This window comes from Hibiscus syriacus, unplaced genomic scaffold (genome assembly GCF_006381635.1).
Source record: "Hibiscus syriacus cultivar Baekdansim isolate YM2019G1 unplaced genomic scaffold, ASM638163v2 tig00111633_pilon, whole genome shotgun sequence".
NCBI lineage: Eukaryota > Viridiplantae > Streptophyta > Magnoliopsida > Malvales > Malvaceae > Hibiscus > Hibiscus syriacus.
In genome coordinates this window covers 916,605-926,057 of record NW_024063139.1, presented here as the reverse complement: position 1 = coordinate 926,057, position 9,453 = coordinate 916,605, and the positions used below count along the sequence as shown (strand labels likewise).

The 9,453-nt window shown below is 37.5% G+C and overlaps 1 pseudogene; it reads right to left on the bottom strand.

Moving 5' to 3' along the window:
- Positions 1–3,007: 3,007 nt before the first annotated feature.
- On the bottom strand, positions 3,008–9,010 carry LOC120166233 (annotated as a pseudogene).
- Between the last annotated feature and the right edge of the window lie 443 nt (positions 9,011–9,453).

Sequence of the window (9,453 nt, the reverse complement as noted above, 5' to 3'; positions counted from 1 at the left end):
ACCTTCAAATTTCCTCATAACCGTACAAATATGACAATCCTTTAATATTTACTCTCTACTTATGTTACGACAATGAGCAAAGAAGGGCAGTTGTAGATGCTCATTTTGTCTGGGATGTCGATCGAGTTTTGTTTTGGGTTATATATATATATAAAATGGTCATATTATTATTATATGGGTTAATTATTTAGTCATGCGTGCAGATATATATTATTGAGGGTATATACGATTAAGATTATATATATAAATAAAGATATAATAAATAATTAAATTGAATATATATATAATACCAATTTAAAATGCATTAAAAATTTTATTTTATTTTTCTGTTACATGTCCAGAAGTTACAATGCTACATGACCCAACGCTGGAGGCCCAGCTGAAACAAGCCCATGTATTGGAAGCCAATGAAACTATGGTTTTGAAAGAGAGTCCCAGCCGCCACCAAATCTCAACCATCGATGAAATACGGGTCCAACGACTCAGATTTGATTCGATCTAGGGTTTCATACCCTAATGAGAATCCATAACACCGCCAAGAGATCTGAATCGTCAGATTTGTTCCTAATCCAACCGTCCAGATCTGCTTAGAAGATTAGGGTTTGGAAGAAGCCCTAAAACATTTCACGCAACTGATTTTCGGCCGTTAGATCTGGTATCAACGATCCAATAGCCTAGCTTCACCCGAAGACATCATATCGTTCAGATTCACGCGTGCATCACACCGCGCCTCTCCAAATGCTTCACTCGCCAGTGATTGGTCCATGTGTCACGCCGTCTGGCCACATCAAGGAGAAATCACAAGAAATCTAGGGCATTAAATGCCCCAACAGACTGGCTTTACCAGCGCCAAACCCGCCGATTCACATGCAGAGGGGAACAACACACAAAAAGTTAGAAGCAAAAAATAGTGGCCAAAAGAGAAAAAAGTGAGGAATTTTTTTTATCTATGTAACCAGATATATAACCCTAGAAAAATATGTAAAAATCATTGGCTTTCGAATAGAAAAAAACTGATTCAAAACAAAATACAATCATTCTCAAATGTATATTTACTCGTGATATTGCATGCAATCTATATATTCTCTTACGAAATAGTAAAGTAAAAAAATAAGGAAAGGTTTAGTTTTTACCTTAAGTGGTGGCCTTCCCTCATTGAGATAGAGATCATCGCCGATAAAGGTGTCCTTAGGGGTTTAAGTCACTGGAAGTCCGAAGGTTAGGACTTTCGGTCGTTTGAGTGTCTCTTTCCGTTTTATTAGGGGTGTTCGGGCTAAGGCTTAAAAAATTGTTATTTTTTTTGTTTAGAGGTTTCGTTTGGTGGAGTTTAGCTTAGGTCTGGTTTAAGGGTGGTAGATCAGAAGGAAATGAGTCAAAGAGGCCGATTTTAGGTCAGGTTTAGGTTGCCATACCACCATGGACGGTGGCTAGTTTTTAGGCTTTTTGGTTTCTCTGTCGTGAAAAGGGGATGGGAGCACCAGTGACTGCAATAGAATCATTGAGCGTTCATTATCAAATGGTTGAGAGTATTTAGAATAAATATTATTTGTAAATCACCTTAGCTTATTCAAAAAAAAAAAAAATAAAGCAGTTGAATGCCATTTAGAATAGAATTTTATTATCATTCTCGTTTTGACACAAATTTACTTTTGATGTTTTTAGTGTAATAGTTACTTTTGAAATGGAATTACATTCCTATGTAAGACTCTTTGTTGTTTTTCTTCTCGGCAAAATATGATTTATTATAACTATTCGAATTAAACCAAATTGTATACCTCGTTAAAAATCTCTCTAGTCCTAATGGAGGAAAAGAGTACTCTTATTGGAGGAAAAGAAAAGAGTACGTACTATTCGGGCAAAACAAACATGCATCACTCAAACAAACCAAAACTCAGAGCAAAGAACCCGCCAAACAAAACGAAACCAAACTCTAACACGGCAGCCTTAGAAAATCGACCGTAGAGAAACCAACAGCTCACTGCATAATCCAGAGTAGAATCAGCCAACATATGCACCAAGAACATTCTACACGAATCAACGCTTCTGAATTTTCTACACATCAACTATATCCTCACAAAAAGACAGCTTCCGGCAATGCGACCCCCTCCTAGGTCCGCTACTACAATCTTCTATGGCCTACCCAATCCCTTCAGTCTAGCAAATTCAAGCATCATCTTGATCATCTCTGTTGTTATTTGTTGCATCAAGAAACTAGGGCCTCCATTTGTTGCTTATGATTTGATTGGTGTTAAACGTGTTAAGAATCCCTCAGCTCGTGTAGAGCATGAAGCCATCACCTTAAAAATCGGTGAAGATCTGTTATTTTACTTGCAGTGGAGGAGGATCGAATATGAGAAGACCATGGCTGTCATGATTTTTTTAGGTTTCATCATGACGTTTTTAATGAACTCCGGATAAGTTCAGTGCTGAGGTGAGCCAACTCATGAGTTTGAAGCTCGAGGGATCCTTAGGTTAAGCACGATGGAGGTTTTGGTCAATTGATACAATGTTGGATAATTAAATACTTTTGTCAATGAATTTCCTAAATTTCGAGTTTAGGAATCTTTTTATAAATGACTAGTTAGCTTTGATATATTTTATCGAATTTACTACGATTCTGGTGACCAAAGTAATGAATGGAGGTTGGATTATTTTATGTGATCTTTACATACTGCCATGCAGCCGCTTAAATTTACAGATGTTACGTTTTCATTTAATTTAGTGTTTTTCCTATTGGAGGAAGAGAGGAGTTACGTTTCCATTTAATTTAGTGTTTTATTTTTATTATATTTTACGTGTCACAGGACTTTTGTTAATGGGTTAATGGAAGTTATAGGATGAGAGACTAAAGCTAAATGGATTAATAATGTAAGAAACCAAACACATTTAAATTTTGAATCAATAATTAAAATCGATCGTACCGAAACCAAAGGTTGCTATTCGCACAATTTACGCTTATTTATTTGTACAAATACTCATAAAACAAATAACAAAGACGCGATGACGATCAATCCGTGAGCGACTCATGAGAAGAAGAACCTAAAGCTTCTCTACGCTGGTGGAAGTAAACAATCATCTTCTCCCTCGGTGGCCACGCATCTTTGATCGGGTGCTGCAACACCCTCTTCATCCAGGCAGTGGTGGCCGGAAACTTAACCGGATCCATGATCTTCATGCATCCAACTTCATCCCACACCTCAAGTTAGTAACAAACCCAACCCAATATAATATCCAAATACCCAATGCTTTCCCCTCCAAGGAACTCCTCTTTCCCTTCAACTTGCCCCTCTATTTTCTCCATGGATTCTATGGTTCCTTGCATAGCCCTTTGCTTTGCTTCTCCTTGGGGGCATAAAGCATTCCATGCACCTTCAAAAACCTATAAAAACACATCACAATCCATAAAAACCATAAAATAAAATAATATAAATATCCAATATATTGTGATTCATTAATCATTACCAACCTGTTGTTAAGCAAATTTTGCCCAGAATGGTGAAATACAAATTTGGAAAGTCCAAATTAGCTGCTGCCACCAAACTTTCGGTGGAAAGTTTGGAAAAAAAAAAAACAAAATAATTTCACCGAATTTGGTTGGAAAACTGGAGCAATTGGCAGCATGATTTTGATGACTTTTGAAATGGTAAAAGTTTAATTTTAGTCATTGTAATTTAGGGTATTTACAAATTAGTCCTTAAACTTCAACTATAAATACCCTAGCTCATTTAGCTTCAAAATCATCCCAAAGCATTCTAGCTTTCTTCCAATGCTAGAGAGAATTTAGAGAGTTTATTGAGAGTTGTTTTCTCCTTTTTATCAAGAGAGAATTATCATTGTTTTCTCCTTGATAGACCGAGAGAAGTTGTAATTCCTATTTTCTCATAGTGAAATTCTTCTACCGTTGCCCGTGGTTTTTACCCTATATTATTTAGGGGGTCTTCACGTAAATTTTGTGTCTTCTTTATCTTCATTTTTATTTTCTCAAATTATCAGTTGCGATTTTGCTCTATCCGATAGCCGTCTTCCGCAACAATTGGTATCCGAGCCAAATTTGAGTGTGTAATATCTGCTTATTGTCTTTGTGGTTGCCATCAAAAGGTGGATCCTCCAACATAAGAAAGTAAGAAGGTATTACCCATTCTTTGAAGGTTCCAGAGAACTATTCACGATAGTGAAATAGTGGGAGCTATCTGTAATAGAAGTTATGGCAACGAAATTTGATATTGAAAAATTCAATGGGAGAAATTTCTCATTGTGGAAATTGAAAATGAAGGTTATCCTGAGGAAAGACGGTTGTCTAGTAGCTATCAGTGAGAGGCCGGTAGATTTCACAGATGACAACAAATGGATCGAGATGGACGGGAATGCTATGGCAAACTTCCATCTAGCATTAGCAAATGAAATATTGTCAAGCATCGAGGAGAAGAAGACAACTAAGGAGATATGAGATCATCTCACTAAATTATACGAGGCCACATCGCTACATAATAAAATTTTCCTTAAGAGGAAATTGTACACTCTCCGTATGTTAGAATCTACTTCAGTGACAGAGCACTTAAATACACTGAACACTTTATTTTCCCAGCTTACATCCTTAAGCTGTAAAATAGGAGAACAAGAACGTGTTGAACTTCTACTTCAAAGTCTACCGGATTCATATGATCAACTCATCATCAACTTGACAAACAGTAATGTCACCAGTCTAGTCTTCGATGATGTTGCAGCTGCTGTTCTACAAGAAGAAAATCGACGCAAGAACAAGGAAGAAAGACAAGTAAATCTGCAACAAGCAGAAGCATTGACAACGATGAGAGGGAGATCAACAGAACGTGGCCAAAGCAGCAGTCACAAACATGGTAGATCGAAGTCGAGGAGCAAGAAGAATTTAAAGTGTTACAACTATGGAAAGAAGGGTCACTTAAAGAAGGATTGTTGGAGTCTAAATAAAAACTCCAATCCATAAGGCAATACCGCAAACACTTCAGATGATGGAGATGCTATATGCTGTGAAGCGTCAACCACCATAGAAGGTAGAAAGAGATATGCAGATATATGGCTCATTGATTCGAGAGCAACATATCACATGACCTCAAGAAGAGAATGGTTTCATCATTATGAACCTGTCTCAGGAGGATCTGTGTATAGTTACAATGATCATGTCTTAGAGATCGTTGGCGTGGGAACCATCAAATTGAAGATGTATGATGGAACAGTTAAAGTTGTTCGAGATATGCGGCACATGAAAGGCCTGAAGAAAAATTTATTATCCTACGGATTGTTGGATAATAATGCAAGCAATATTGAAACACGAAAAGGAATCATGAAGGTGTTCGTGGAGCGCTTGTGGTGCTGAAAGTGAAAAGATAGCAGCAAACTTGTATATGCTAAAGGGAGAGACTTTACTAGAAGCAGAAGCCTCTGTTGCCTCATGTAGTTCAGATTCTGCAATGTTATGGCATCAGAAACTTGGACACATGTCAGAACAAGGAATAAAAGTCCTTGTGGAGCAAAAGCTACTTCCAGGCTTAACAAATGTATCACTTAATTTGTGTGAACATTGCATAACAAGTAAGCAGCACCGGTTGAAATTCAATACATCAAATTCTAGTGGAAAAAGTGTTCTAGAATTGGTTCATTCTGACGTATGGCAAGCACCAGTTACATCCCTAGGCGGAGCAAAATACTTTGTCTCATTTATTGATGACTACTCCATGAGATGTTGGGTGTACCCTATTAAAAGGAAGTCAGACGTGTTTTCAACTTTCGAAAACTTCAAAGCGCGGGTGGAACTTGATTCTGGAAATAAGATCAAGTGTTTCAGAACAGATAATGGAGGAGAAACACAAGCGAAGAATTTGATGACTCTTGTAGGAAAGAAGGCATCAAAAGAATGTTCACAGTGGCAAACACTCCTCAACAAAATGGAGTGGCAGAGCGGATGAACATAACCTTGTTAGAAAGAACAAGAGAAATGTTGAGGGATGCAGACCTAGAAAAATCATTATGGGCAGACAGTCAATACCGCCTGTTATTTGGTGAATCGAGCTCCATCAACTGCAATAGAGCTGAAGACACCAATGGAGATGTGGACTGGTAAACCAGCTGATTATTCAAACCTGCATATATTTGGAAGTATTGTGTACGTGATGTAATTCTCCCAAGAAATCTCAAAACTGGATCCAAAAATCCAAGAAATGCAAATTCTTGGGGTATGCTGATGGAGTAAAGGAGTATCACGTGTAGGATCCCACTGCCCGCAAAGTTATCATCAGCAGGGATGTTATATTTGTAGAAGATAAACTATAAAGAAAAGAAGACGATGATAGCGCTGAAAAGTCAGAGACTACTCAGATACGTGTGGAAAAGGAGGTTGAACAAGGAGATTCTTCTGAAGCAGAACCAGCACATGATGAACAAGAACCAGAGAGTTCTGAAGCTCCAACAACTCGTCAATCAGATCGTGTGAGAAGACGTCCCAATTGGTACTCAGATTATGTTATAGAAGGTAATATTGCATTCTTCCTTTTAACAGAGGACGGTGAGCCATCAACATACCAGGAGGCAATAAACAACTCAGATGCTTCATTATGGATGATGGCGATGCAAGAAGAAATTGAAGCCCTTCATAAAAATAATACATGGGACCTTGTGCCACTACCACAAGGAAGGAAGCCAATTGGTAACAAATGGGTCTTCAAAATCAAGCGAAATGGTGACGATCAAGTTGAGAGATATCGTGCAAGACTGGTGGTCAAAGGATATACTCAAAAAGAAGGTATTGATTTCAATGAAATATATTCTCCTGTGGTTCGACTAACAATAGTTCGAGTAGTTTTGGCAATGTGTGCTACATTGAACTTACATCTAGAGCAGCTAGATGATAAAACATATTTTCTTCATGGAAATATTGAAGAAGAGATTTACATGCTCTAACCTGAAGGTTTTGAAGAAAAAGAAAAGAAGAACTTGGTTTGCAGGTTGAACAAATCTATGTACGGTCTAAAGCAGGCGCCGAGATGTTGGTATAAGAGATTTGATTCATTCATTATGTGCCTTGGATACAACAGACTTAATGCAGACCCTTGTGCTTATTTCAAGAGGTCTGGTGATAACAATTTTGTTATATTGTTGTTGTATGTGGATGACATGTTGGTTGCAGGACCGAACAAAGATCATATTGAAGAATTGAAGGCACAACTGCTAGGGAATTTGAAATGAAGTACTTGGGATCAAAAACAAGATTCTAGGGATGCAAATTCACCGAGACAGAAGTAATAGGAAGATTTGGCTTTCACAAAAGAATTACTTGAAGAAGATCTTGTCACGATTCAGCATGCAAGGTTGTAAGCCAATTTCTACCCCTCTTCCCATTAACTTCAAATTATCCTCCAGTATGAGTCCTAGCAGTGAAGAAGAGAGGATGGAGATGTCTCGAGTACCATATGCATCAACAGTGGGAAGCTTAATGTTCGCTATGATATGCACAAGACCAGACATTTCACAAGCAGTGTGAGTGGTTAGTCGGTACATGGCGAATCCAGGCAAAGAGCATTGGAATACAGTAAAGAGGATCATGAGATACATCAAAGGGACCTCAAATATTGCATTATGTTACGGAGGATCAAACTTATTAATCAATGGGTATGTAGATTCTGACTATGTAGGGGATTTGGATAAAAGCAAATCTACTACAAAATATGTGTTTAAAGTTGTTGGTGGACCTGTAAGCTGGGTTTCAAAATTACAGTCAGTTGTGGCTACATCCACAATAGAAGAAAATATGTAGCAGCTACACAAGCCAGTAAAGAAGCAATTTGGTTGAAGATGCTATTGGAGGAGCTTGGGCACAATTAAGAGTATGTCTCTCTGTTTTGTGACAGTCAAAGCGCCTTGCATCTAACAAGGAATCCAACATTTCATTCAAGGACAAAGTACATACTGGTTCAATACCATTTCATTCGTGAAAATGTAGAAGAAGGAACAGTAGATATGCAGAAGATCCATACCAAAGACAACATAGCAGATTTCATGACGAAGGCGATCAATGCTGATAAATTTACTTGGTGTTGATCCTCTTGTGGCCTGTCAGAAATGTAAGCAACATGATGATACAAGGTAGAAAGAAGGGTGTGAAGATATGATTGTTCCAATCAAATCTTCAAGTGGGAGATTGTTGAAATACAAATTTGGAAAGTCCAAATTAGCTGCTGCCACCAAACTTTCGATGGAAAGTTTGAAAAAAAAAACAAAATAATTCCACCAAAATTTGGTTGGAAAATTGGAGCAATTGGAGAAATTGGCAACATGATTTTGATGACTTTTGAAATGGTAAAATCTCAATTTTAGTCATTGTAATTTAGGGTACTTATAAATTAGCCCTTAAGCTTCAACTATAAGTACCCTAATTCATTTAGCTTCAAAATCATCCCAAAGCATTCTAACTTTCTTCCAATGCTAGAGAGAATTTAGAGAGTTTCTTGAGAGTTGTTTTCTCCTTTTTATCAAGAGAGAATTATCATTGTTTTCTCCTTGGTAGACCGAGAGAAGTTGTAATTCCTATTTTCTCATAGTGAAATTCTTCTACCGTTACCCGTGGTTTTTACCATATATTATTTAGGGGTTTTCACGTAAATTTTGTGTCTTCTTTATCTTCATTTTTATTTTCTCAAATTATCAGTTGGGATTTTACTCTATCCGATAGACATCTTCCGCAACACAGAATCTAGCCATTGCTCTCTGGGGAGGATCCTGAGGGAGCAGAAGGTTTTGTTTCCAAGTTTCATCGATATATTCGAGAATAACAAAGGATTCGGCAATGGCTTTCCCATGGTGAACAAGCACCGGGATTTCTTATAAAGAGGGTTCAATTCCATGAGCAAGCTGGTCTTGTTGAAGATATCTTCTTCTATGTATTCGTATTTGACACCCTTGATTTTGAGTGCCCATTCCACCTCAGCAAGAATGGGCTTACCCAGAACCCCAACAGCTTCACTTCCTCCTCGGCGGCCATGAAATTTGATCTTTGTTTTTACTAATTCCACCTGGTTTTTGTGTTTTTATATGTAATAAATAAAGCCATCACCCAGTTTTTATAACTAATAAAAGTAAAACCCGAGACTGTGGTGGAGCATTGGCGTTTGATCACGTAACTTTGAATATAAAGACATTGATGACTTCCTTTCCCCTTCATATTTTCGTCAGTTCAAGCCATGTGTTCAAAATTTTCATTGGCTAGAGTCTGGAAATTAATGTGGATAACATTCGGATAGGATAGGATGGAATCACCGAACAGTAACTATAGTTCTGCTCGATCTCTGTATTGCCTGAAATTTTCAAGTAATAATGACAATGTTAAAACAAGTTGTCAAAAAATCAAACAATATCTACCAACCCCCACGAAAATGAAAAGCATTCTCAAATTTGCTTACAAATATTTCGATTTTAAGATGTTCC